We start from the raw sequence: 25,038 nt of genomic DNA, 5'->3' as shown, positions 1-25,038 counted from the left end.
AGGTGAGAGGGCAGTTTTGCAAGGGAAACCGCCCGCTGTCCTCGAGCTTCTATGTGTCTCCATTCGCCGTCCATTCGCCGTAAAGCACGACGTTGGCTGTATTGTGGCACGCAACCAGAGGCTTTGCTCAGATTCAAACCCAGGCTGACCTTCCGGGTCTGTGGCCATCCAACGGTAAGAGAGCGCGTTCTCTCTCTGCAGGAAGGACAGGCCCTCGGGTCTCTGCACAATTGCAGTGTCCAGTGTCGTTTGAAAGGCAGAGGCACTGTAAGGGCCTCAGGTCCAAGGGAGGGCAAAAAGGTCCAAGCTGCCATTTGCAAGGCACCGCTGGGATTCGAACCCAGGATCTCCTGTTTACTAGACAGGAGCTTTAACCAACTAAGCCACGGCACCAACCCGCATGCTAATTGTGGGGATGGCGTCTTAGACGATGCATGAATAAACACTTCGAACGTCCTGCTGCCTCCACTTGATGCAAGACAGTGATTGCCATACCTCACTGAATTGGTTCTTGGGCATGTTTTGCTAGCTTTTAAATATGATTGACATTTTCTTTAAATCAATTTACGCTGAGAACAGGAGGCCTCCAAATGGTTTCTGCTGTCCGATTGCAACATTGCGCATGATGGGCTTAACAAAATGGCAAAAATCACAACTCGAGCTCCTCTGTGTCCCCATTTGCCGTCCTTTTTTGGTAAACACAAGCTCGGCAGTGTCCAAGGCACCGCTGGGATTTGAATCCGGAATCTCCTGTTTACGAGACAGGCACTTTAACCAACTAAGCCACGGCGCCAAACCGCATGCAAGGCTGTCGGAAGGGTTACTCCAAGGGTCAAAACATCCAGAGGCTGGCCAGGTGCTGGTACGCATAAAAGAGAATGTCTACAAATTTCTACTCCCTGAGGGCAACTCTGCACAGTATGAGAGTTACAAGAAAGCCAAAAGCCACGACTCTGGTGGGACTTGAACCCACAACCTTTGAATGGCCTCATCTGGCAGTCTAGAAGTCCAATGCGCTATCCATTGCGCCACAGAGCCCTGTATGTATGCCAGGCTGGGCCACTGAGCCCTTTTCTTACAGATTTGTGCCCGTCCAGCTCGGCTGAGTGGCACGCTGTGTGGGCAGAAAGACAGGTCCTCAGGTCTTTGCACAATTTAGGCATGGCTCAAAAACAGAGTCTCGTCGGGATCTCCCATCCAACAACGAGGCCAGAGAGAGCCACTGATGGAGAGGCACCGCTGGGATGCGCTTTGACCAGCTAAGCCACGGCGCCTCCTTGGTGGGACCAGTTAGCCTAGGATCCTATCCTTCAAAAGCAGGTGAGAGGGTAGTTTTGCAAGGGAAACCGCCCGCTGTCCTCGAGCTTCTATGTGTCTCCATTCGCCGTCCATTCGCCGTAAAGCACGACGTTGGCTGTATTGTGACGCGCAACCAGAGGCATTGCTCGGATTCAAACCCAGGCTGACCTTCCGGGTCTGTGGCCGTCCAACGGTAAGAGAGCACGTTCTCTCTCTGCAGGAAGGACAGGCCCTCGGGTCTCTGCACAATTGCAGTGTCCAGTGTCGTTTGAAAGGCAGAGGCACTGTAAGGGCCTCAGGTCCAAGGGAGGGCAAAAAGGTCCAAGCTGCCATTTGCAAGGCACCGCTGGGATTCGAACCCAGGATCTCCTGTTTACTAGACAGGCGCTTTAACCAACTAAGCCACGGCGCCAACCCGCATGCTAATTGTGGGGATGGCGTCTTAGACGATGCATGAATAAACACTTCGTACGTCCTGCTGCCTCCACTTGATGCAAGACAGTGATTGCCATACCTCACTGAATTGGTTCTTGGGCATGTTTTGCTAGCTTTTAAATATGATTGACATTTTCTTTAAATCAATTTAGCTGAGAACAGGAGGCCTCCAAATGGTTTCTGCTGTCCGATTGCTACATTGCGCATGATGGGCTTCACAAAATGGTAAAAAGCACGACTCGAGCTCCTCTGTGTCCCCATTTGCCGTCCGTTTTTTGGTAAACACAAGCTCGGCTGTATTGTGGCGCGCTACCAAAGGCATCGCTGGGATTCGAACGCAGGATCTCCTGTTTACTAGACTAGCCGGGCAGCACGTTCGCCCTCCGGGAGGGCGACTCAGATGATCCAGCCTTCCAGAGAATAGGCCAGGGGTTGGCTGACCGGGCACTGGACAGCTTTAAGGCGTTTGCCGACAACTGAGTTGGGGTGGTTTGCAAAATTAACCACTCGCTATCCCTGTTTGCAGGTCGCTTTCGGAAAAGCTTGCGCTTGCTGGACTGGAAAATCGTTCAAGGCACCGCTGGGATTTGAACCCAGGATCTCCTGTTTACGAGACAGGCACTTTAACCAATTAAGCCACGGCGCCAAACCGCATGCAAGGCTGTCGGAAGGGTGACTCCAAGGGTCAAAGGATGCCACAACCTTTGAATGGCCTCATCTGGCAGTCTAGAAGTACAATGCGCTATCCATTGCTACAGAGCCCTGTATGTATGCCAGGCTGGGCCACTGAGCCCTTTTCTTACAGATTTGTGCCCGTCCAGCTCGGCTGAGTGGCACGCTGTGTGGGCAGAAAGACAGGTCCTCAGGTCTTTGCACAATTTAGGCATGGCTCAAAAACAGAGTCTCGTCGGGATCTCCCATCCAACAGCGAGGCCAGAGACAGCCACTGATGGAAAGGCACCGCTGGGATGCGCTTTGACCAGCTAAGCCACGGCGCCTCCTTGGTGGGACCAGTTAGCCTAGGATCCTATCCTTCAAAAGCAGGTGAGAGGGTTGTTTTGCAAGGGAAACCGCCCGCTGTCCTCGAGCTTCTATGTGTCTCCATTCGCCGTCCATTCGCCGTAAAGCACGACGTTGGCTGTATTGTGGCGCGCAACCAGAGGCATTGCTCGGATTCAAACCCAGGCTGACCTTCCGGGTCTGTGGCCGTCCAACGGTAAGAGAGCACGTTCTCTCTCTGCAGGAAGGACAGGCCCTCGGGTCTCTGCACAATTGCAGTGTCCAGTGTCGTTTGAAAGGCAGAGGCACTGTAAGGGCCTCAGGTCCAAGGGAGGGCAAAAAGGTCCAAGCTGCCATTTGCAAGGCACCGCTGGGATTCGAACCCAGGATCTCCTGTTTACTAGACAGGCGCTTTAACCAACTAAGCCACGGCGCCAACCCGCATGCTAATTGTGGGGATGGCGTCTTAGACGATGCATGAATAAACACTTCGTACGTCCTGCTGCCTCCACTTGATGCAAGACAGTGATTGCCATACCTCACTGAATTGGTTCTTGGGCATGTTTTGCTAGCTTTTAAATATGATTGACATTTTCTTTAAATCAATTTAGCTGAGAACAGGAGGCCTCCAAATGGTTTCTGCTGTCCGATTGCTACATTGCGCATGATGGGCTTCACAAAATGGTAAAAAGCACGACTCGAGCTCCTCTGTGTCCCCATTTGCCGTCCGTTTTTTGGTAAACACAAGCTCGGCTGTATTGTGGCGCGCTACCAAAGGCATCGCTGGGATTCGAACGCAGGATCTCCTGTTTACTAGACTAGCCGGGCAGCACGTTCGCCCTCCGGGAGGGCGACTCAGACGATCCAGCCTTCCAGAGAATAGGCCAGGGGTTGGCTGACCGGGCACTGGACAGCTTTAAGGCGTTTGCCGACAACTGAGTTGGGGTGGTTTGCAAAATTAACCACTCGCTATCCCTGTTTGCAGGTCGCTTTCGGAAAAGCTTGCGCTTGCTGGACTGGAAAATCGTTCAAGGCACCGCTGGGATTTGAACCCAGGATCTCCTGTTTACGAGACAGGCACTTTAACCAATTAAGCCACGGCGCCAAACCGCATGCAAGGCTGTCGGAAGGGTGACTCCAATGGTCAAAGGATCCCACAACCTTTGAATGGCCTCATCTGGCAGTCTAGAAGTACAATGCACTATCCATTGCTACAGAGCCCTGTAGGTCTGCCAGGCTGGGCCACTGAGCCCTTTTCTTACAGATTTGTGCCTGTCCAGCTTGGCTGAGTGGCACGCTGTGTAGGCAGAAAGACAGGTCCTCAGGTCTTTGCACAGTTTAGGCATGGTTCAAAAACAGAGTGTCGTCGGGATCTCCCATCCAACAGCGAGGCCAGAGACAGCCACTGATGGAAAGGCACCGCTGGGATGCGCTTTGACCAGCTAAGCCACGGCGCCTCCTTGGTGGGACCAGTTAGCCTAGGATCCTATCCTTCAAAAGCAGGTGAGAGGGTTGTTTTGCAAGGGAAACCGCCCGCTGTCCTCGAGCTTCTATGTGTCTCCATTCGCCGTCCATTCGCCGTAAAGCACGACGTTGGCTGTATTGTGGCGCGCAACCAGAGGCATTGCTCGGATTCAAACCCAGGCTGACCTTCTGGGTCTGTGGCCGTCCAACAGTAAGAGAGCGCGTTCTCTCTCTACAGGAAGGACAGACCCTCGGGTCTCTGCACAATTGCAGTGTCCAGTGTCGTTTGAAAGGCAGAGGCACTGTAAGGGTCTCAGGTCCAAGGGAGGGCAAAAAGGTCCAAGCTGCTATTTGCAAGGCACCGTTGGGATTCGAACCCAGGATCTCCTGTTTACTAGACAGGAGCTTTAACCAACTAAGCCACGGCGCCAACCCGCATGCTAATTGTGGGGATGGCGTCTTAGACGATGCATGAATAAACACTTCGAACGTCCTGCTGCCTCCACTTGATGCAAGACAGTGATTGCCATACCTCACTGAATTGGGAGGGCGACTCAGACGATCCAGCCTTCCAGAGAATAGGCCAGGGGTTGGCTGACCGGGCGCTGGACAGCTTTAAGGCGTTTGCCGACAACTGAGTCGGGGTGGTTTGCAAAATTAACCACTTGCTATCCCTGTTTGCAGGTCGCTTTCGGAAAAGCTTGCGCTTGCTGGACTGGAACGCCACCCAAGGCACCGCTGGGATTTAAACCCAGGATCTCCTGTTAACGAGACAGGCACTTTAACCAACTAAGCCACGGCTCCAAACTGCGTGAAAGGCTGTTGGGAGGGTGACTCCAAGGGTCAAAACATCCAGAGGCTGGCCAGGTGCTGGTACGCTTAAAAGAGAATGTCTACAAATTTCAACCACCTGAGGGCAACTCTGGACAGTATGAGAGTTACCAGAAAGCCAAACAAAATCTTTGTCGTTCAGTTCCTTTAGCACTGGACCTTAATATAGGTCCTGGGGACCCCATGCTGAACTTTTTGTGTGTCCTCCTTATCTAACACACTAAGAACAGTTCTTTGAGTTCTCTACTAATGAGCTGATGATCTGAATTTGGAGTGCTAAATAAAAGACTCCACGTAATATGACGAGGTGGCCGAGTGGTTAAGGCGATGGACTGCTAATCCATTGTGCTCTGCACGCGTGTCCAGTTAAGTGAGCTGATGGTCTAAATCGGGAGTGTTAAATAAAAGGAAAGCGCAAAATGAAAGGTGGTCGAGTGGTTAAGGAGACGCAAGGCTAATCTGTCGTGCTCGGCACACCTTGGTTTGTGTGGGTTTGAATCCCATCCTCTTCATTTGATGCTTTAGCACCACTGAGAGCCCACTGGAACAGACAGGCCAAACCTGTTTACGATGGGTAGCGGCGAGCTGTGATTGTGCTGTAGTTTATTGATACCTGCCGCAAAGTCTTGAGAACATATTGACAAAACAACAAGTCTTCTGGCTCCGGCACGCTACGATCGGTGGACACCTCTTTGACGAGGACCAACAACCAGCCACGCCAATAAAAGGAAACAAAACGAAGCAAGACTATCTTTCTCAACAAGCCTCCAGAGAGACTGGCAAAAATTGCCGATGCTGACTGTATTTCAAGTCATCCCGGTGGGGTTTTGGGTATTGACTTTGTGGCAACGTGGAACTTTTGCATTTACGTTAATATTAGTCTGTTTCTTCTTATTCTGAGGTCACCGTAGCCACCAGATCCATTCTGTATTCCGATCTGATGGTCAGAGCAGATGGTGTATCAGCACCTTCAGCCGAATGTCAGTGGATACTATGTCAACTAGATGAGCCGCAGAGACAGATCATCAGTAAAGAAGGCATCCACAAGCCACAGCAAACTACTCGAGCTGGTGAAAATGTTCACCAAACACCCGCCGTTGAATTCTTTTAAAGCAAGCCAGCTTATTGAAGGTGCACAAGATAAACGCCCTGAGAAAGCTGTGCCTCGCAACCCTAAGAATGGCATAGGCGTTAGTGGACACCTGACGCGCGTGCAAAACTCCGGCGTTTCACACGTCCCTGGGTGGGCTCGAACCATCAACCTTTCGGTTAACAGCCGAACGCGCTAACCGTTTGCGCCAAAGCTGGGGAACAATAGTCTGTTAAGGGGGGGGGGAAGAAAAGGAAGGAGGGGGGAGAAGGGGGCAAAGAGAAAAAGAAAGAAAAGAGAGAGAGAAAAGAAAAAAACGAGGAGAAAAGAAGTGAAAGGGAATTTTATCTCTGTGTCCTTTAAAGCAATGTTTTTGGAGTGTATATTTACAATAAATTATCTGAAAAAAAAAATGTTTTCTCTATTTTCCTGTACATTTATATGGGAGTAAGGATGATCACAAGCTTTCCAGTTCATATTACAGTGTTGCCATACATTGAAGTGTTTACTGAATGTTTTATTTATCAGTAATTATCACATAAATGATGTCCAAATTAATGAAATCACTTTTGAAATGACAAATTAATATTTTATTAGATTTATATTACTGATTATTGATATTTTATTCAAAGTTTTTGCACTTTAAATATATTTCGGCTGTAGTTTTGTTCTAAACTTATATATATTACATTTATGTATTAAATCATCCCCAAATTTATCAACATTTTTAAAAGGGCGTATAACTGTTTAATGATACTGTAACAATGACAAACAAAAAGAGTTATTTGATCATGACCAAACTTTTATTTTTCAATCAGTCATAGCCAATTATTCATTATTCTTTTTTTTTTTTTTTTTTACATTTTTATTCTTATAGTTATGTTGCACGTGCAGAAAACAGAATAATACCTCTTAATAATACTTTCTATTGTCCATGACTCCTGTGCCTTTTTTGCAAGTGCAAAAGAACAGAAAACAGAAGTATACATATAAACAAAACCGTCCAATGTCCATGGCTCTGTCTTGTGCATCAACTGCAAGTGAAAAGAACAGAAAGCACAAAACAATACAAATGAATAAAACTTTAAAATATTAATGACTCCTGTGCATGTTTTGAAAGTGCTAAAGAACAGAAAACAAAACTATACTTTTAAATAACTGTTTTAATGTCCATGGCACTAGTACTTGGCTGAATCCAGATCTCTTCTTGACATCCATAGTATAGTCTACAGCCCTTTACCGTGACTGATTTGCAAATTGAATCAAAGCAATTAAGCAAGGAACGCCGACTTGTTTTCTCGACCTCGTGGCCGCGACAGAGTGCGCCTGACCCCGGATCGGGAGGTTGCGTGTTCCAATTATGTTGAGTTCAAGCGAACTGTTCTTGACTTTGTGAGTGTAAAGACTAGCGGATTTGCATAGTTTATCAAAGTGCTTTAGCATGAAACACTAAATAATTTTTCCGCTATCTTGTAGTGCAACGGTAGAGTGTCTGGCTCCAAATCACCTTGAGGTCAGACGATCTGTTTTTGATCTCCTGAGTATAAAGTCCAACATCAAGAGTGTTCCTTGAGCACCGTATATTTACTGATTTGCATTCTGTGTCAAGGGGGTTAAGCAAAATACATCACCTCTGGGTTCAGGACCTCGTGGCGCAACGGTAGCGCGTCTGACTCCAGATCAGAAGGTTGCGTGTTCAAATCACGTCGGGGTCACGTGATTTCTTGTTGACTTCTAATGTGAAAAGAAGTCCTGTCGTTGTGTGCTGCAGTGGTTTCCAATCCCACCGCTCTGTATGTCTCCCTTATTAAACACACCTGATTAAGATCATTAGCTAGTTAGGAGAGAGCTCCATGAGCTCATCTGGGTGTGTCAGAAAAAGGAGACAGACAAAAATGCAAGGCCGCGTCTTCCAGAGTCATCGTAAGCCTAAGTTGATTGCAACTCTATTGGTTTCAATGCGTCTACGTTGTATGAAGGATTGCAACGCTTTTGGGAAACACAGCCCAGAGCAGGGGGTCCCCAGGATCAGGATTGAAAATCACCAGTGTACTGTGATAGATTTGTATCTTGACCTGTTATTTTTATTAAGCCTGAGATCTCATGTAATAACCATTCCTGTCATTGTGTACTGTGACAGATCTGCCTCTTGACGTGTTGCTTTTGCATATCTTGCCCTGCAATCTCTGAAGAAATCGTGGAAACATCTACGTGCCGAATTCAAAAGCCAGCTCCTTCGAGCCGGAATCGAACCAGCGACCTAAGGATAGCCAATGTATCATCTACAGTCCTCCGCTCTACCAGCTGAGCTATCGAAGGCAGGATGACAAAAGGTGGCTTAAGCAGGAAACACCAGATAGGTTTGTGGTGTCTTGGGGTACAGTGTTGCCAGATTGGAAATGTCCAAGTATCGTACCAGAAGCTCAAAATTATCGTATTTGGGAGAAAATTATCATATTTAAGTCAAACGTTCAAAATAAAGATCAGCTATTTATCTAGATGTTACAGCTATTGTCCTTTTCAGCACTCATTTTCTATACCTTATTGTAATGATAAAAACTAATTATCTTACCCGAGTCAAACGTTCAAAATACAGCTATTTATCTAGATGTTACAGCTATTTATCCTTTTCAGCACTCAATTTCTATACTTTATTTTTAAACTAACAACCTCAGTTTTGAAACAACTGACCTAAGTGCGACAGGAACGTTAACTTGTGCTCGTGAGAGAGAGCCATTCTCCAAGATGATTGGTTGAGAAGACGTAAGATTGGATGCGTAACACCACGTTCACATCTCCTCACAATCATGAAGGTAGACGTAGGATCCACACAACTACATCTTTGAGAATAGAAGCTCTATAATTACAACGACCATGGTGTCACAAAATTCAGAAATTATCGTACATTGTGGTATTATTGATCGTACATCGTACAGAGGTCAAAATTATGGTACAAATACGATAATTATCGTACGTCTGGCAACACTGCTGGGGTACAACGGTAGCTTGGCTGAATCCAGATCAGACGGTTGCATGTTCCAATCACATCAGTTGATCTCTTCTTGACATCCATAGTATAAAGTCTACAGCCCTTTACCGTGACTGATTTGCAAATTGAATCAAAGCAATTAAGCAAGGAACGCCGACTTGTTTTCTCGACCTCGTGGCCGCGACAGAGTGCGCCTGACCCCGGATCGGGAGGTTGCGTGTTCCAATTAAGTTGAGGTCAAGCGAACTGTTCTTGACTTTGTGAGTGTAAAGACTAGCGGATTTGCATAGTTTATCAAAGTGCTTTAGCATGAAACACTAAATAATTTTTCCGCTATCTTGTAGTGCAACGGTAGAGTGTCTGGCTCCAAATCACCTTGAGGTCAGACGATCTGTTTTTGATCTCCTGAGTATAAAGTCCAACATCAAGAGTGTTCCTTGAGCACCGTATATTTACTGAGTTGCATTCTGTGTCAAGGGGGTTAAGCAAAATACATCACCTCTGGGTTCAGGACCTCGTGGCGCAACGGTAGCGCGTCTGACTCCAGATCAGAAGGTTGCGTGTTCAAATCACGTCGGGGTCACGTGATTTCTTGTTGACTTCTAATGTGAAAAGAAGTCCTGTCGTTGTGTGCTGCAGTGGTTTCCAATCCCACCGCTCTGTATGTCTCCCTTATTAAACACACCTGATTAAGATCATTAGCTAGTTAGGAGAGAGCTCCATGAGCTCATCTGGGTGTGTCAGAAAAAGGAGACAGACAAAAATGCAGGGCCGCGTCTTCCAGAGTCATCGTAAGCCTAAGTTGATTGCAACTCTATTGGTTTCAATGCGTCTACGTTGTATGAAGGATTGCAACGCTTTTGGGAAACACAGCCCAGAGCAGGGGGTCCCCAGGATCAGGATTGAAAATCACCAGTGTACTGTGATAGATTTGTATCTTGACCTGTAATTTTTATTAAGCCTGAGATCTCATGTAATAACCATTCCTGTCATTGGCTGCGTTCGAAACCGCATACTTCCATACTATATAGTAGGCAAAAAGCAGTAGGCGAGCAAAAAAGTATGTTTGAATGTTCAGTATTCATAAAAGAGTAGGCGAGAATCAGTAGGCGAGTGCACTAATTCTCGCGAGATTCGGACGAACGTCTACTTAAAGTGCGTTCGAATATGCCTACTTACCTACTATATAGTAGGAAAAAAGAGTACGTGAAGAAAGAAGTACGTTCGAAACCTCAGTATTCATAAAAGAGTAGCCGAGAAATCCCCGGATGTCCTACTGCTTCAGCCCAGATTCTGAAGTGTTCATCTGATGCACACTTTTCAATCCCAGGAGGCCACAGGAGGCTAAAACGTCATCATCGAACGTGATTGGGAACCGCAACGAGAGTGTTTACAAATGCGAGTATTACAAACCAAAACACGGTTCCCTGTCTTAAAATCGTATTTGTTGAGCTACTGTATCGTAAACTGCTGATTTGCATAAGGTGTCAATACGTGTAACGTTAAAGTATATTTGTGATTTCGCTGTAAAACACGTTTTATTACGTATAGCGACCGTAGCATCTTAAAGATGATTACTAAATGTTTAACAACTGACAGGAACATGTTCTGAGAGAATTAAATGAGCACAGCACAACACGAAACAGACATCTAAATGAGTGATGGACGTTGTGTGAGTTTATGTAGAATTCTCTGTTGTCAACACTGCTTTAGATTAATGTAATGTAAATAAAAATATAGTTAGTAAACAAGTAAACATGAGTTATCTATTTCATTTGTTTAATAGTACTGTTGATATATTCAGGAGCATTTGTATTGGATAAAAAGCCAATTAACACAACAGCTACCTCATAAATGTAGTATTGAGCACATGAATCAGAGGGAACTGAATCTTGTGTGGATGTTACAGGGACAGATGAGACAAGTATGTTTGTCTGGTGAAGAGTGACTGATGAAGCAGTGCTGCCATCAAAGGCTTTGAGTGAGTACACTACAGACATCTATTTAAACCTAAAGTTGCAGTTTTTTTAAAAATAAAAAAAACTTTAAGCACTTTTCTGATTCTAGATTTCTGTGCCTTTGTTGCAGGTATTTTGCGGTGGAGCAGGACCTGAAAGGAAAGGTGACAGCAGCATTTGTGGGGAAAAAAAGTTAAATCTGTAACTTAATATAAAGTTTGGTAATTTTGTTACTTCTAATACAGAGATCTAATGAAATTGTGCTGTTAAAATTACAACTTTTGTATTGTATTTGTGCATCTTTGTATGATCTGAAATGTCTGCTGCAGACTGGTGTGTGCAGTGAGAAAAGAGAAATCCACAGCAGCATCCTGTAAATGGTCAAGTGCCATCGATGAGACCCTCCATCACTCCACCTGCTCTTTGTCTCATCTGGATCAGATGTTGCTGTGGTCTCTTCATCCTCAGAGACCAAAGAGCCGGCGAGAGCATCTAGAGAAAGACTAAAATACCAATATGTCTGAATAAAGCTTTGTTCCATGTGTCTTTATTTATGTTCATGGTTATTTTATTATTTTACTCATATATCCATGTTGTTATCAGTAAATAAAATATAAGTTTCATTAACATATGCATTAATTAATTACTTGATTTAAAAAAAAAACATGCTTGTTTTACTAAAAAATATAATTAATTATAGGTCAGCATTTATCATTATTATTGATCAGTGCATTCTGAGGTAATCTTAATTTCTAAGCAGTAATACTTACATTTTTTGAGTGTAAAATCCTCAAAAAACACCTCCAAACACAAGATCTTCAAGCAGCTGATCCACGTCTCCTTTGTGCAGATATTGCAAACATGGAGGAAGATGTACTAGGTGGGGTTGTTGTGTTACTGATGCTATGAGGTGTTTGAGCACCTGTTGTGCTTATTTTCATTTTATTACTAATACTACCTAACTTACAATTACAGGCTCAGGGAAAGATGGTATTTATCTTTAACAATGAACAATCATAATGAGAAAAACTAAAAACATAACTATTAGGCTTGCTTACATCATAGTATGCAATTATATACACGGGGAAATATGATTAAATATCTCTGAATAATCAAAATATTCACATCATCGTTTATCAAAAATTGGATTTGTTTTTGTTATTGATAAGCCTCAGGGATGAAAAGAGAAATTTAACAATAATTTAAGCTATAGTTTTGCGTGTGGATAAACAATTTTGAACATAAAACAAAAGTAATAACTTTTGCAAAAATAAAGAATTTGGGTTTTCCTAACAAAAATTATTTCTTTAAGAATTAAAAAAATACAAAAACCTAAATGAACCCAAAACGTATCCGTTATACTACAATCACAATAAAAAAACAGCTGTTTCTTCAACATGACCACAAAATGAACAAATGTCATCAATATCAAAATATTTATAGAAAGATGAATTAAACCTGTCGCTATATGTTAAGTTGTTGCACTTGTTATAACGTCGTTGGTCACATGATAACGTCAACATGGCGGAAGACGTGCAGATCACATCCATACTCAACGAGATTTGGCTGTAGAGTACGTACTCTTTTAGCGCTCGTTAAGTAAGTACTTATTGAAATTAAGTACCTACTCATTGAGTATGCGGTTTCGAACGCAGCCTTCTTCTCATCACACGATTGATAGAGAGAGAGAAATGAGACGCTCTGTTATTAAAGGCTAACGTCTTCAGTAACTCTAAAGCAATACAACGTTATATTTAAAAATGATGATTTATTTTACATAGCTTGTAAAAACGCTTTAATTGATGCAACAATATCCATTAGTTTAAAAACTTTAAAAGCACAAACCTTTCTTCAGGTGAATCACAACAGATGAGGAGCGCGCGCAGCTTTATGATGTCACATCACCAGAGCAAAATAAAAGTCCCATTGGTGCACTGCTCTCTAAAATCACAAATATATCATAGAACTGTTGTATATAGAATAAAATTTCGTACTCATGATGATGCTTTTCTAAAGTTATTAACATTGTGAATGTATTTATAATATTCTTCTTTTTTAATGTACATTTATAACACTTTGTTTTATGTTGATATACCTTGGCAAAAATATACCAACATATTCAGTTCCCTCCATATCTTCTTTTATTAAAAGTGAAAAGTTTAGGTAATAAATACAAGACACAATAAACAGTTTATTAGAAACTTTAACTAGAAGTACATCTTCAGGAAAAAAATATGCAATATTGTATTAGTGTTATGATTTTAGTGAAGTTAAATGTTTTGAAAGCAAAATACCTTTAATACACCTAAAGGAAAACTAAGATCAGCAGACTCTTGTTTGAGCTGGTGCTGTGTGTCGCTGCGGTCATCCAGACTGACTAAAAAACTCAATCACTGGAGTTTTACTCAGATTTCAGGAGGCCGTTGTTACAGATGAAGACAAAGCTCTCAGATCACAAGCTTAAACACAGTATTCAAGGGATGTGATCAGTTCTATACTAAACTCTAACTATAGCACTCATGATCACAGAGATCAGGGAAAGACACATTCACACACAACTCAAGTGTTCATTAGCATTAACAATGACAATTAAAAAGACAGAAGCATCAAGAGTAGCCTATCACAGACAAAATATGACAGTGTCATTTTACATTTGTATTCACACACACCTAAAGCAAAAGAGATTCATTTACAACTGAACATTTCTGCTTAATTTCCTAAGCAATAATTTTATTTCAACCAATATAATTGTGTCTTTTGCAGTAATGATTGTCACACCTATGGACTGGCCTTGTGTGTGTGTGTGTGTTTTTTTTTTTTACAATGTACTCCTTGTCCTTGTTTGTCTTTATTTGGTTTTCCTGTCACTGTTTCCATTGTCTGGATCAGGAGTGTGTGAATATGAATGTGAAATGATGGTAAGTGTCATCTTTTGTCTTTATTGGCTGTTGATGTTTCTGCCTCATTTCTTTAATTGGTGTCTTTGTTTCTGATCAATATCTGAGTTAAATATGAATGCAGAGGCTAAAGGTGAGACTTTCCCTGATCTCTGTGATAATGAGTCTATAGTTCTGCTGATTGGATTAGAGTCGCTGAAAATCTGGACAAATTCCTGTAACTGCTTACATCCTTTGAATATCTTATCTTCTAATGACGATCCTGAAATCTGTCTAAAACTCCAGTGATTGAGTGTTTAGTCAGTCTGGATGACTGCAGTGACACACAGTAACATCTCAATCAAGAGTCTCCTGATGAAGATTCGCTCAGTCTCCTGATCTTCTCTTCTGAGTTTACTACAGGTCTAACTGGATATTGCTGGTATTTTGGTTTCAAAACTTTTAACTTCACTAAAATCATAACACTAATATGACATTATTATACTTTTTAATGAATGCACTTCTAGAGATTGAGTTTCTAGTAAAGCAGGTATTGTATCTTGTATTTATTAACTGAACTGTCCGCTGTTAAAAAGGGAAGATGAGGAGTAACAACCGAATATGTTGACATGGTTTTTGCCAATTAAAGATGCTGAAAAGGTCCAAATGAAGTTTAATAAAGGAATAGCAGAGAGGATGGGAAAAGGGAAATCAAGATTTCTGTTCAATATAAAGTTAGAAACAAATGTTTTTGTACTTGTCCATCCTGTAGGGACTCAGTTAAACTGTAGATTGAGGTTGGGGCATTGTGGGTTAAATACTTTTTTCTATATTGTAGGAAAGCATGTTTTTCTCCTTTTTCTCCTTTAATATTCACTCACAAAGTCTGTTGATGCTGATCAAATACCATGATGCGATTCTTAATTTGAAGTCATTTTCATTTATTTGTTCAGCTCGGCTTTTTTAAATAAATAAAAAAAAAAATAGCGCATCTTGTAGACACACAAAGTCATTTCCCCGTAATATTTTCCCTCCTTTCAGCGCTTCTCACTCCAGTCCAGCGGGTGACACTAACACACAAACCTCTGTTTGACAAACACCATTAAACCTCAGAAGAAGAAGATTAGTTTCACCGCTCTCTGTTGTTTTGTTGTGATTCTGTTTTAGTTCAGTCTGTGAGAAATGAAGTTTCTGTAAACAGAAAAATACAGTTTTTGAATCCGGTCAGTAAATACCTGTAATCCGAGATCAAATGAGACATCCAAGATGAGATCATCATGCTAATCAAGATCCGACTAATTGGGTTCTTGGAACACACCTGTTGTTTATGATTTGTATCACTGGATTGAGTTTTCTGAGATAATTGCTCATTCATGCGTTGGTTTAAAAGGGGACATGTATCGATAGTAGAAACAATCCCAGCAAACAGGGGACGTCCCCCGGACGTTGCGAACGTCCGTTTAGGTTCGCAGTACGTCCGCTTTATAACGTTCGGATTTGGTCCGATTTGTAACGTTCGCTGGCGGACTTTCTGAAGACGTCCGCATTTGGTCCTCGTTTTGACGTTCGCTGGCGGACTTTCTGAGGACGTCCGCATTTGGTTATAGTTTTGACGTTCGCTGGCGGACTTTCTGAGGACGTCCGCATTTGGTTATAGTTTTGACGTTCGCTGGCGGACTTTCTGAGGACGTCCGCATTTGGTTATAGTTTTGACGTTCGCTGGCGGACTTTCTGAGGACGTCCGCATTTGGTTATAGTTTTGACGTTCGTTGGGCGGACGTTCGTAGGACATCTATTTTTGCATTATATATATTTTTTCTATTTATTATATATTAAACAAAAAGGCATCTAAGCTTGCTCTATTCTTTTTCTATTCTATCTGTTTTCTATTTATTATATAATTAGCAAAAAAAAAAAACTGACAGACCGTCATATCAATTCCATATCATAAAAAAGCGTCTGCTAAATGACTTAATTGTAAATGTAATAGATTTGAATTAATTGTATAATAAGTTAATGTTAAAATGTTATAACTCATTTCTGGAAAAAGAAAATAGGAGTGACTTCTGCAATTAAAGATGTCATCAAATCATGAGTCTGTTTTTAGCAGTTATGTCATTTGAACATCAAAAACATGATACCCTTCAATAATATAATTGAACACAAGCTACAATTAAGCTCTATGCATTCCCCATGCAGGAAGAATATAAGGTTGCTCTAAAAGTATGCTATAGAGTGATGAATGCAGCCAAGAAAACGAAGAATGGAAAAGAAAGTGGAAAATAACACAGGTAAGAAAAATACATGTATTCTATTTACATATTAAACTGTTGGTAAACCAATAAGAAAAGATATTTAGGAAAATTCTTCTTTTTGCATTTAAATGTGTAATACAATATAGCCATATTGTGAGATAGGCTACAAGCAAGTGTAGATCAAATGAGCGCGTGATTGAGTGACATCACTTTAGGGTTACGCGCATGTATCCATAGCAACGCTCAGCTGCTTAGTGAGTAGTGACAGTTAACGGTCCTCCCGGTCATTTCTTCAGACACAGCCTTTTGTTTTCGCTTTTGTCGGTCGAAAAGGTATTTATACTTTTATATTTATAAACATTAGCTACTATAACCACTGTGTAATGCTGAAAAGTTAACATTTTAAAACGTTTGCTGAAGTTGTCCGTCGTGTACGGCTGCTGACAGTTAGCATGTGAACACTTTTTGAAGCTAACGTTAGCATGTAACTTAAAGGTGAAATGATTAAATGTACATGATATTTACAGAAACTGAACTTAGGTATTTAATTTTCATGTGGTAAAAATACACACAGAGACGCCAATGCGGCAAAAGAAAAAAACATTTGGGACGGATAGCCTCATTCACTAAATTACTGCCGCCTGGTCTAAATCCAAATTCTCAACAGTCTTTGCAAATAATTTTTTAATGGACAAACTATAGTTATAGAAATAAAAAATCATAATACTACTGCATGTTTTAATTTTGTTGTTTTAGGATAGAAGATAACGGGAAGAATTGCCGTCGGACTAACCCCACAGCTGGCAACCACACCCACACACGGAAAGAGCACTGCAACTTTACAAATGTTCAATTAAAATAAACGTATTTTGCTCTATACAATGTGTTTCTGGTCTTTGATTAGCCTAAATGTAAAATAAAATGACATCCAGAGAATTTAAATTGAAAGTCCCCTAAACTTCCTGAATGGCCGCTGCACGTCCTGTGAACGTCCCCGTGAACGTCCGGAGGACGTCTTCGCGAACGTCCACTAGACGTAACGGGGACCCTACACAATGACGTCCGGAGGACGTTCGCAGAGGCCATTTAGGGGACGTCCTGGGGACCTTTTTTTGTTAGCTGGGGATTAGCAACGCTGTTATTGGCTGTTCAGCATGGCCAAAGAACGTGCCCAGTTTTTCAAGCAGAACAAGAGCTTATAATGGAAGGTTATGCCGAATTTGAGTCTTTAATTAAAACGACAGGAAACACCTCAAAGTCGGACAAATTAAATGCGTTAGTGCTGCCCATGTTACAAGTTTTTTTCCTTGATGTGTTATTTGATTTTTTTTTTTTTTTTTTTTTTTATATACACTATACCGTTTAAAAGTTTGGGGTCAGTAAGGTTTGTAATAGTCTTTAAATAAGTCTCTTATACTCATCAAGGCTGCATTTATTTGATTAAAAATACAGAAAAAAAAAACAGTAATATTGCAAAATGTTTTTACAATATAAAATAATGTTATTTATTTTAACATACTTTAAAATAAAATGTATTCCTGTAATGAAAAGCTGAATTTTTATCAGCTGTTACTCCAGTCTTAAGTGTCACATGATCCTTCAGAAATCATTCTAATATGCTGATTTATTATTAGAATGATCAGTGTTGGATAATATCAACAGTTGTGCTGCCAAATATTTTTTGGAACCTGTGTTTTTTCCCCAGGATTCTTTCATGAATAACAAGTTTAAAAAGTAGTGTTTATTCAAAATATATATATTTTTTTTATAACAATGAAAATTATTATTAACTTTTAATAAATGTTTAATAATTAACTAAATACATCCTTAGTGAATAAAAGTATTAATTTCTTCAACAAAAAAAAAAAAAATACTGACCCCAAACTTTTGAACGGTAGTGTATATATATTTCAAAATGATTCAACCCCCTTGACCTGCAAGCCATTTTGCTACAGAGAACAACATTTTGTGAAACAAATTAAACAAAGGCATCAGTAAACTATTAAAGAAAGTTTATTAAGACACATTTGAGTAATTCTGAGAATGTAAGTTGATGAATAATAAAAATAAAAGAATCGAATTGGCTCTAAACATTCATGTTCAAAATTATTCCTCCCCTGAAAAAGCTTTCAGATCACTGATGATCTTTGGTTTTTACTTTGCCACTGCTTGATTCAAATTCAACCATGTATTTTCAATGAGAATTACATCTGGAAACTGAACAGGCCACTTATTAAAAAAACATTCTATGACTGATCCCTGAACCAAGCTTAAGTAGATTTGAACGTATACTTTGGGATGATTGTCCTGCAGGAAAGTCCATTGATTATTAGCTTCAGACATTGCACAGAAGGCATCACAATGTTTGCCAAAATGGTGTGATACTTTAATAAATCCATGATATCCTTTATATGGTCATGTTTTCCACTTCCTGCTACAGTAAAACAACCCCATAACAGACTGGCCCACCTCCATGTTTGATGATGGAGATGGTGTTCTCCTGCTTTTAAGGTTAGTCTTTTTTGCACCAGACTTACCTCTGATCCATACAGCCAAAAAAGTTCCAGTTTGGACACATCACTCCATTAAACATTCTTCCAGAACTCCACAGGTCTAACTAAATGAATTTTAGCACGTTCAAGTCAGTGTTTTGTTTTTCTTGGTCAAGAGTGGTATTCAGCAAGATTCCTCAACATGAAGACCATACTTGTCTAGTGTCCTTTTTATACACAGCATTGAAATATTTTGCCTCCTTTCGTCTGGTCATCTTGCAAGTCTTTGGCTGTACATTGCAAGTTTTTCTCAGTTGATCTGATCAAACATTTTATGACATTGTGCTTTTTTGTTCAACAGACTCAAAGGTTTTCTGGTTCAACACACTTTAATCTAAGGAATACGACTGCCAGCTGTGTCTCTAGGAACTTGTCTTAGAAATCTTCATGTAGTTTTAAGATAACAAACTATTTCTTCTCTATTGATTTAGTGTGAGCTCTCTGTTGACTTTACCATATTTGCTACTCATCTTCAGCACTTGTATGGGCTAAAGGTATACTATGTGTAACACCCCAAGCGAATTCCATTTTTAATACGTTTGTAAATGCTTAATTATGTTTTAAGACAATTTTGTTCCTGACCATAAAAATAACTCTTAAAACGGCAATGTTGAATAGGGGTTGAATAATTCTGACATAGCTGTGTTATTAAAAAGTCCTATAACTCAAAAACATTACATTATATATTGACATTATCACTTTTAATATGCCAGAAAACTGTTGTAGATGCAATTTAGTCCTGAATCTTCAGACAGAGCAAAAATCATTTGTAAAGTACTGCAGTCTCTGGGGGGTTAAATAATTTTGACTGCAACTGTATATATAGGCTATATATATAATGTGTGTGTGTAGCTGTGGCCATCATTCGTGTGTGAATCGTTGTAATTATTTTCTACACTTTCTTGCAAAATACTTTTCTTCTCCCACGTGAGTCGGTCCGCGTCAGTCGTGCTCTTTAACCAATCAGATGTGACCTCGCCATTTCAACCAATCATAACCTGCCAGGAGCGCAGCCTAAATCCTGTTTACATGAGATAAACCTGCTTCCGAACAGGTTTAAGCTTGCGCAGCTGTTGCTATGACAGCAAGTCCCGGATGAGCTTCGAAGAACCAAACAATCCAAGATCATGCCAAATCGTCAACAATTAAATCCAGCTAACTGAGTTAGCGACGTACGAAGAACGAGCCCCTGGTCAAATAAAATTTGTTCTTCTTTTCTGTTTATTTCCCCTTTTTTGAAAAGGCCTTTATAAAAGTCCCTAACTTCTTTCAAAATGTCCTGAGTTTCTTTTATTACCACTCCATTTTCTTTTTTAAATTTCTTTAATTTTTTTTTTATATTTCTCCATTAGCCTTACTTTTTTTTAACTGAAAAAGAACTTTGTACATTTTTCTCCATCTACAGTGAATTTTGCTCTGCTTCTGACCATTGCACCTCTACATGTAGTTTCCTCTATGTTTCGTAATTCCTCCTCCAAAATCAGTATTCTCTCTACATCTACCTTTTCCTGATTTAATCTGTCATTTAACTCTTTTCTTATCTCCGCTTCTTTAAATGTTTTTGCCTTTTGTATTGCTTTACTAATTTTAATAGTATACTTGTTAATTTCATATCTTGTATTATCCCACCATATTCGTTTATCTTCCTGATACATGTCATTGTGTTTTTCAGAATTTAATTTATTATATCCACTATTGCTCTCCTATAAGATTTAAGAACTTCTGTTATAATCCATATCCCTTTTCCTCTTTTGGTTTCATTAAAAGCAATCTTCATGAATAAAAACTTGTGGTCACTCATCGCTGTTTCTTTATAGTAAACACTGTATAAAATCACCCAGTTTGCTCTTACATAACATAAAATCAATTCTACTTTGCTTTAAAATACTATCTACTAGTTGTCTTCTTGAATACTCTCTTACTCCCTCATTCTTTGCCCTCCATATGTCTACTACTTCATGCTCAGCCATTAAAGGTATGGTTCACCCAAAAATAGAAATTTGATGTTTATCTGCTTACCCCCAGGGCATTCAAGATGCAGGTGACTTTGTTTCTAAAGCAGAACACAAAAGAAGATTTTTTAAAGAAAACCGGTGCAGTCTGGTAGTGATTTAATGGCAGTGGATGGGCACCAAACCTTTGAAAGTAACAAAAAACATGCACAGACAAAACCAAATTACACCTCCGACTCGTGACGATACATTGATGTCCTAAGACACGAAACGATCGTTTTTTGTGAGAAACTTAACAGTATTTTAATCATTTTATACTTTTGATACACAGCCACGTCCATCTGTCCTGAGCACGAGCTTTTCATCCGGCTCGTTGCATATGTACGCGCTCTGACTTAGTTTACGCAAACGCCGAAAGGGAAATCGGTGATAAAAAACAATTCCGGATCAGTTCACACAAGCAAACGTAATCTTTTACCTTTATAATATAAGTTCTAATTCCTTCGGCTTCTCTTCGTTCAAATCCCTCGTCACAGCAACCATTGAAATCGAGTGGAGCAGCTTCAAAGGGACAGCCAGGTAATGATAGTGCCTACCCCAAACTTTGGCATTGTTTGTCATTGCTGTCAGATTACACCTCTTTTAAAATACATAACTTAAACAACTGCCCTCCATATAACAAGCAAGCAAGCCTGACGTTCCCATAAAATAGCGTCGAGCACGTGCTGGTTCAGAAAATTCCAACTACATTAATAAAAATGACCGCAAAACTATGAATCCCTGTATGAGATTTTGCTTTTCATATTTATACCATATGATAGTGACTAGTCACCACCTACTAGTTATAGCTTTATCTATAACATTTTTTATAAACATTTTGTATTTCTGTATTCAATATTATAAATTTAAAAACCAAATTTATAACATTATTAACCCAACTGTAACAATTTTTAAATACATCTAAATAATAATAGTAATAATAAATAAAGTGATTTCTGTCAGTAATGCTATACTGATTTTGCACATTTACCAATTTCTAAATAAATAACTATGAGTAACAACGTTTTACAAAAATTATGGTTAAGATGTCAGAAAGCAAGTAAAGTCAGATACACACAGATTTTACCTTAAATGGGGGAATAGTTTAGCGCATGGGTGCCCAAACTCAGTCCTGGAGTGCCATTGTACTGCAGAGTTTAGCTCCAACCCCAATTAGACCAGTTAATCAAGCTCTTACTAGGCATACTGCAAACTTCCAGGCAGGTGTGTTGAGTCATCCTTCCAGGACCGAGTTTGGACACCCCTGGTTTTGCGTATTCAGAAATTACAAACTGGATTACTGAGTGGACAAAAGTACATTTTTACCATGACAGTCTGATTTTTTTCTGTCCTGGTGCCTGATTTGGCGCAACATTCAAATCTAAAAAAAAAAAGTCAGAATGAGCAGATGTGACTGAAACAGAATTATTATTATTATTTATACTGTTACTTATATGCTACTATTAATGCTACTATTATTATAATATTATAAAACTGTTTCAGCAACTTCTGTGCTTTCCCTAGGGTTTCTAGTAATCAGAGCATGGACATAATAAAATTTGTATTATTTGCCCCAATTCTTACCACACTTTTTAAGGAGTCGAACATGCTCGAATAGTTTCCAGTTTTCCTGTACAGGCTCTTTTTTCTTTACTGCGGTCTTAGCTGGATTATAGTTTGGCCGATAGCACTTCTGTTCAAAAACCCAATTGTTTGGAACAATATCTGTACCTCTGTCAGGGAATTCTATCAATGCATAACCATGATCCATTATTTTCTAGAAAAGATAAAGTGTGTCAGCAGAAGCCATCTTATTTTCACCTTATGTGTGTATACATGTTGACCCCAGTTGTAATTAGTTCTGGGTTGCTGTGTGTTCAGCTCCCATACCCATTCTAACCACTGTGGGGTCAAGTATGAATGTATTAAATTGTATGTAATGTCAGTTTAACTGTGTAACAGGAAAGGTGGGTGTAGCATCAGGCCTCTAAAAAAAGAATATATATATATATATATATATATATATATATATATATATATATATATATATATATACGCATACAGATTTATGTAACAGATTTGTTCTAGTGTGTTTGAATTTACTTTTACAGAATTCAGTCTTTCATATAAATAAATCACTTAATGTGACTCTGTCACTTTAGGAAAGGAAGGAAAGGAGGTGACATGAGGCCAAGTATGGTGACTCATACTAGGAATTTGTGCTCTGCATTTAACCCATCCAAGCACACACACACACACACACCATGAACACACACCAGCAGTGGGCAGCCATTGCTGTGGCACCTGGGGAGCAGTTGGGGGTTCGGTGCCTTGCTCAAGGGACTCGTGGCATTGAGGGTGGAGAGAGTGCTGTACATTCACTCCCCCCACCTACAATCCCTGCCAGACCTGAGACTCAAACCTGCAACCTTTGGGTTACAAATCCGACTTTCTAACCATTAGGCTATGGCTGCCCCTTAGATGACTTGGACTAAACCTTTTGATCCATATGGATTCATTTTCCAGTGTTATGATGATATTTTTGGATCAAGAAGGTTTTTGCTGGTTGGACTGTCAATGGAGGGGCTGAAATGTCTCAGATTTCATTAAAAAATAATCTTAATATGTATTTCTAAGATGAACATCTAAGATGGATTTGGAGCAATGATAGAATTTTAATTTTTTGGGTAAACAAACCTTACAAATTTTGAACAAATGATTTCTGATTTTTCAATATTTTATGTTTATTTAACTAAAATAAAAAAAACATCTCCAAAAGCCTGATAGTACAGATGTGACGTCCGATCTACTCAGTCACCGCCTTAAGTCTCCACCCCAAGCACCAATCACGTCCCAACCCTCCTTTTGTCAAACCCAGACAATATCGTGTCCATAACATTGCTAAGCAACAACAACACTGTCACGGTTCATGCATCTGCCGTGTTCTCAGGTCTTGTGATTATGTGTCTGTCAGTGTTTATTATGACATGTGCTCTGTCTTGTCAGTGTTGTTTATTATGCCATGTGCTCTGTCTCGTATCATGTGTCTGTCTGTGTTGTTCGTCATGCTCATTCAGCGCAGCTGCTAATCAGTCCGGCACCAGGTGTCAATCATTACCGTCTGCTACATAAACTCACCTCATTCTCTTCTTCCCTGTTCGATAGTCATTCTGGATTTGGACCTCTTTGTCGTGTCTTGGATTGTGAGTCTTGTTGGATGTGTATCTCGTCGTTGTTTGTCACCGGATTCATCTACACCACAGGAACTGCACGCCACATCACCACTCTGCCATCGAGCCCTTGTGTCTGCCAGCCGAGAGAACTCACCTCACTGGAATCATCCCTTCACTTCGTCTCGTCCCTCTGGTCATCTTTCCTTTGTTTGTTTGTCTTAATAAACTTCACAAACTGCATTTGCTTCCCCTTGTCTATTTTCACCGTCACAAACACGAAAACAAGTCGAGAAAACCCTGTTCAGTCGATAGATGTCAGGAAACTACATCATTGCACAGGCTTCAGAACAACGTGAATATAAGAGACCAGCGGCACGTCAACTTCAGCCTCTTTCACACAGCGATTCCGGTAAATACACGGATAATGTGTCCCATGATTTGTTCCGGAGTTGTTTAATTTGGTTCATTCACAGTTGTTTTCCGGAATCTGTGCGTGCTTTACACACAACCCATAAAGACATGTGACGTTTGGATGTGAGATGTAATGCGACGCGTACGATTCACTAAACTGAAACTAACCTGAACAAACTGTGCTTCAGCGCTGATAGTGAGGAGCTGGCTCTGCCCGATCGCCGCTTCATTCCACTTTGCATGTATTTTTTCGTCGTGAAGAGTCGCATGATAACGTGCATCATCACTACAACTTTATGGTTCTGGCTTTTGTTCACACAGCGCTCGTTCCTGTAATTTTCCAGAATCAGCGTGCATTGTGAAAGGGGCTTTACTAAAGCAACAGTTACATAGTTACTGCATTCGGTGTTTGAAAAAGAAAAAACATTAATGATCATTCTGAAATATCCTGTTGAGTATCAGCAGGCTAGGCTCTCTCTATGGCTCTGGGCTCGGCTAAAGCATACATGACCGTAGTCACCTGTGGTTGGCCTGGCTACTATCCCTTTAACAAGATTACATTAACAAATTGTGATGTAATCATACTTAGGAGCTGGCACTGTTTTACTTCAGGTGGATCTTGTTCTGAAAGCAGGATAGAGAAGGAGAAAAACAGGAGAATCACTGATCCTTCACACAATAGTTCTTTAGTGGCTATAAAAATATAATAAATATA

At 40.6% G+C, this 25,038-nt stretch overlaps 12 non-coding genes across 12 annotated transcripts; 2 read left to right on the top strand and 10 right to left on the bottom strand.

The window, feature by feature from the left end:
• Window positions 1-319: 319 nt before the first annotated feature.
• trnat-agu (transfer RNA threonine (anticodon AGU)) lies at window positions 320-393 on the bottom strand. Its single transcript has one exon. It is a non-coding gene; the product is annotated as a tRNA-Thr (tRNA).
• Window positions 394-719: 326 nt separating this feature from the next.
• Window positions 720-793, bottom strand: trnat-cgu (transfer RNA threonine (anticodon CGU)). Its single transcript has one exon. It is a non-coding gene; the product is annotated as a tRNA-Thr (tRNA).
• Window positions 794-948: 155 nt separating this feature from the next.
• Window positions 949-1,038, bottom strand: trnar-ucu (transfer RNA arginine (anticodon UCU)). Its single transcript is given in 2 exon segments — window positions 949-984; window positions 1,002-1,038. It is a non-coding gene; the product is annotated as a tRNA-Arg (tRNA).
• Window positions 1,039-1,637: 599 nt separating this feature from the next.
• trnat-agu (transfer RNA threonine (anticodon AGU)) lies at window positions 1,638-1,711 on the bottom strand. Its single transcript has one exon. It is a non-coding gene; the product is annotated as a tRNA-Thr (tRNA).
• A 595-nt stretch (window positions 1,712-2,306) lies between these two features.
• On the bottom strand, window positions 2,307-2,380 carry trnat-cgu (transfer RNA threonine (anticodon CGU)). The gene has a single exon. It is a non-coding gene; the product is annotated as a tRNA-Thr (tRNA).
• Window positions 2,381-3,095: 715 nt separating this feature from the next.
• Window positions 3,096-3,169, bottom strand: trnat-agu (transfer RNA threonine (anticodon AGU)). Its single transcript has one exon. It is a non-coding gene; the product is annotated as a tRNA-Thr (tRNA).
• A 595-nt stretch (window positions 3,170-3,764) lies between these two features.
• trnat-cgu (transfer RNA threonine (anticodon CGU)) lies at window positions 3,765-3,838 on the bottom strand. The gene has a single exon. It is a non-coding gene; the product is annotated as a tRNA-Thr (tRNA).
• Window positions 3,839-4,553: 715 nt separating this feature from the next.
• trnat-agu (transfer RNA threonine (anticodon AGU)) lies at window positions 4,554-4,627 on the bottom strand. Its single transcript has one exon. It is a non-coding gene; the product is annotated as a tRNA-Thr (tRNA).
• Window positions 4,628-4,927: 300 nt separating this feature from the next.
• Window positions 4,928-5,001, bottom strand: trnat-cgu (transfer RNA threonine (anticodon CGU)). The gene has a single exon. It is a non-coding gene; the product is annotated as a tRNA-Thr (tRNA).
• Window positions 5,002-7,761: 2,760 nt separating this feature from the next.
• trnaw-cca (transfer RNA tryptophan (anticodon CCA)) lies at window positions 7,762-7,833 on the top strand. The gene has a single exon. It is a non-coding gene; the product is annotated as a tRNA-Trp (tRNA).
• A 517-nt stretch (window positions 7,834-8,350) lies between these two features.
• trnay-gua (transfer RNA tyrosine (anticodon GUA)) lies at window positions 8,351-8,437 on the bottom strand. The gene is given in 2 exon segments: window positions 8,351-8,386; window positions 8,401-8,437. It is a non-coding gene; the product is annotated as a tRNA-Tyr (tRNA).
• Window positions 8,438-9,618: 1,181 nt separating this feature from the next.
• trnaw-cca (transfer RNA tryptophan (anticodon CCA)) lies at window positions 9,619-9,690 on the top strand. The gene has a single exon. It is a non-coding gene; the product is annotated as a tRNA-Trp (tRNA).
• Window positions 9,691-25,038: the final 15,348 nt, after the last annotated feature.

The sequence above is a fragment of the Garra rufa genome, chromosome 2 (assembly GCF_049309525.1).
Source record: "Garra rufa chromosome 2, GarRuf1.0, whole genome shotgun sequence".
Classification (NCBI taxonomy): domain Eukaryota; kingdom Metazoa; phylum Chordata; class Actinopteri; order Cypriniformes; family Cyprinidae; genus Garra; species Garra rufa.
Note: the sequence above shows the minus strand (reverse complement) of the source record. Positions and strands in the feature narration are given on the sequence as shown.